Genomic DNA, 4,155 nt, shown 5'->3' on the forward strand with positions numbered 1-4,155 from the left:
AATGATCTTATTTTTTATCGATTTTGTTATCGACATTTTAATCGATTTTGTCATCGGTTTTGTTATCGATATTTTTATCGATTTTGTTATCGATACTTTCGGAACTTATCGATATAATGATCGATTTTGTTATTTATTTTTCTATCGATATTTTCGGAACTTATCGATATAATGATCGATATTTTTATCGATTTTGTTATCGACACTTTAATCGATTTTGTTATCGATTTTATTATAGATTATTTATCGATTTTGTTATCGATATTTTTATCGATTTTGATATCGATATTTTTTTTCTTAGTGTGTGATTTCGTTTTTGACTTGGATATGCTCTTAACCATACCACGTATTCTACGTTTAAATATAGCGGCTGTATCTCCGATACAGCCTGCAGACCAAGACGAAGGCGCTGGACTGTTCCTTTTTGGTTTTAAATTACATATTTTTTCCTTTTTTGATTTAATTTTCTTTTAATTTTGAGATTGTATTGTTTCAAAAAGAAAAATATGCATATGTTTTTTATTTTCATTTAATTTTTACTCTTATTTTATGTATTTTTTTGTTTTTGGATTTTATGCTTTTAAAAAGAATATTTTTTCTTCCTTTTTTTGTTTAATTGCCTTAAAATTTTTGGATTTTATTGTCAACGGAAGAAGGATATTTTTTAATCCCAGGTATTTTTTTATTTATTTTTTTTTTAGTTTCATTTATTTTTCTTTTGTTGATTTTATTGTCTTTTATTTTTTTAGAGTTTTTTTTTTAAGATTTTATTTTTTTTATGCCATTTTTAATTAGTTTTTAGATTTAGTTTTGACATTTTTTTTCGTATAAGTACTGTTGAAGTTCAGTATAATGAAGTTTCGGTTTAACGTAAAACGTATAAATGTTCGAATTTTCTTGTCGTTGAATTAAAATCAATATAGTTGTTTTTTTTTTTATTGAATGCATTTGATTATTTACATAATTGAAAAGATGGGGATATTATACGTAAAAGTCACTTGAATTAACAAATTTTTCGATATAACAAATTAGGCGAATTAGACGTGCACTGTACTATTTTCTCCTTTGTGATTTAATTTTTTACTTGAATTTTTTAATTTTATTGCTTTAAAAAGAATAATAGAATTTTTAGAAATTTAGCTTTGCATTTTCTTATTTTTTAGTATAATTTTTTTTTTTTTTATGAATTTCTTTTTTACTTTTAGATTTCTAGTGTTTCAAAATGAAAAATATTTTTTTAATTTCATTTAATTTTTAGAGATACTTTATTTTTTCATTTTCTTTTAATATATATTTTTTAAATTTAATTTTATATTCATTTTTAGATTTCATTGCTTTAAAAAGAGAAATATTTTTTCTTCAATTTCATTTAATTATTCTGAAATATTTGTTGTATTTGTTTTTCAACTTTACAAAATTTTTATTTCATTTAATTTTTCTTTTTAGCTTAAATTTTAATTTCTTATTATTTTTTAAGAAAAAATATTTTTTGTTTAATTTAAATTTTATAAAACTAATTGCTAAATGACAAAGAGAAAAACACTAAGACCTCCTTGTTAGCCGATCTTTCAATAAGTCTTTCGAAAGACAGAAAATAGCTTCCAAGACAATTGCCACAATTGCCTTGCAAGTTAATCGAAATTTTCCAATCGACACATGCAGCAGGTTGGGCAGACCTGCTTAAACAAGCAACTTCCCATCACTTGGGTATTAATGAGCATTTGAGTGGCAAGACTGATAGAGATTTCTGTCACTGGCTACCTACAAGTTTCTATCAAATTCTAAAGGGCAGTGTGAAAAATCTGATGTAAACATTTGTGTTCAGTCTTCCTCCGCCTTATGGCATTATTTAGTTGTCTCTTTTTAACCAACGCAAAGTTTGTAAATGTGTTAGTAAGGTAAATGAGAATGTGTTAGTTTCCATCACACAATTCTTGTAGGGCATTAGATATATTGAAAACACAACAACCCTACAATTGTGTGATGGAAACTAACACATTCTCATTTATCTTACTAACACATTTACAAACTTTACGTTAGTTAAAAAGAGACCATTAAATAAGGCCATAAGTTGGAGGAAGACGGAAGATCACATGTACACAAATATTTACATCAGATTTTTCACACTGCCCTTTAGAATTTGATAGAAACTTGTAGGTAGCCAGTGACGGAAATCTCTATCAGTCTTGCCACTCAAATGATTTGTCAAATGATAGTCACTGTTCTTGCAGGGAAGCTTTTACAGCGTGACAGAGTTATGCCTCTTTTTACTTTGTGGGCGTTTTGTTGAAAATGAGGGTGCCTTCGTATACGTCAATTGCAATGCAATCGAATAAAGTTGTATATTCGGAAACGCATTTATCGAAATATTTGCATTGCAATGTGTTCGTGAACGCATCCAAAAAGTAATCGAATTGCATAAAGTGGGTAAACCAGCGCATCACTAATACTACTGATACAATTTGACATTCCATTGTAACATTTTTGGCGCAACTTTTAAGAAATGGACAATTAGGAAGAGTGAGTTTTCTATTATTTTATTTACATATTTTGCAAGTAATTACCATAATTTTTTGTTGTTTTCAGCGATAAGAAATGGACGCATGGACGGAAAAAGCTGTTGCTTGAAACCCGGCTCCGATATGAATCTGACTTTGGCGTTAAGACGCGTCGATTGATACCCCTCTCGAATTTTTTCCGTCCATTTTGACCTACCTTCGCTAAAGTGCACTTTTACCCTAATTTCGCGAAAGCTGTTCTGGTTGCTCAGCTTCCATAAAGTTACATAAAGGGATCTTCTTAATGAAAGACGTGGGGGGACTGCCTTTTTTCTTCCCAAAACGGCTTTACTAACATTTCCACTTTCTGAAGAAGTCAATAAATATTAAAGCCATCAAAAATCTTGTCGTCAGTTACCTCAAACGTAGCTAAAGACATTCGGAAATGGCTGAAAAATATGTAATCCGGCATTTCAGCAATAGTCTGCCAAAAGTGTTTTGTTTTCGGCACCGTCCTCCTGCTCCGAGTTGTGGAGTTTAGTGTTTTAAGTAATCCACAAACACGTTTCTGGGCCTTTCTTTTTATAACGCTCTTAATTACAGCACAAGAGTTTTGGTCCCCCGAAACAACAAGAAACTCCAATAAATTTTAAACTAACATTTGTTTTGCTACGTTCGCGGCCATTTCGTTATGGAGTGTCATATAGAGGTGTAAAAAAAAACTGCCGGCGTGCGTGAATATTAGGTTGGCCTTTAAGCATATTCAGCAGGTTACAAGGATATCCTAACGTAATTTTCCAATGTATTTTTCTTTAAATAAATCTTACTACCAAAATTTGGCGAAAACTGCATACGATACTATCGACGATATATCTAAAGTTTTCTAAATAATATGGTATACTATCGATAGTTTTGCAGCTCTAGTGTTATACGAAATGTCATGCTTTGCAAAAGTAGTGTTCGGTAACGCAAAAATATACAAAGCAATCTTTACATTGTCGTACAAAAGTGTGTTTGCGTTCAACTCAGCGCAGGGTTGCACGAAAAAAAGTTTAATGGCTAAAAATATCAAAATTTCGGAAACGTACTGTTGCAATGTTTCGATACAATACCACTGCAATACCTTAACCTCCCAACCAGCATTTCAGTAAACGTTTTTAAAAATTACTTAAATTAAGTTTGCTATAATAAGCGTTAAATAAGCATTTTTAATATTAAGCTTATTAAAAGTTTTTTCAAATAAACCTTTAAAAAGTTTTGAGAGCGAATGTTTATAAATAACTTAAACTTATAAATGAAATGTAAATGCCAACGACATGAAGTAGTAAACATAAAATTTTTTCAATCGTACGTGACGTGTTTACGTTTTTTAAAATATATTATTAAAAGAAAAAATTAAATAAAACCGATGTGGTAAAAAAAAATCCAATCCAGGACCCGCTGCGCTAATCGATGGAGCATTCGAGTCTTCAAATGATGAGTTCCCCTTATTCTTTCTTAGTTTAACATTCAATTAAAAATGTATTAATTTTTTTCAGAAAAGTTCATCAATGAGAATGGCGGCGATGAAGCGGAATATATAGCTGCATCGATGTCGCTTTTCCAATTTGCCAATAACCGCAAGTAATTGAAAGCACGCAACAAGATGTAATAATTA

This window comes from Rhagoletis zephyria, unplaced genomic scaffold (genome assembly GCF_001687245.7).
Source record: "Rhagoletis zephyria isolate East Lansing unplaced genomic scaffold, Rhagoletis_zephyria_1.1 Rzeph_scaffold_01110, whole genome shotgun sequence".
In the NCBI taxonomy this organism is placed as follows: Eukaryota; Metazoa; Arthropoda; class Insecta; order Diptera; family Tephritidae; genus Rhagoletis; species Rhagoletis zephyria.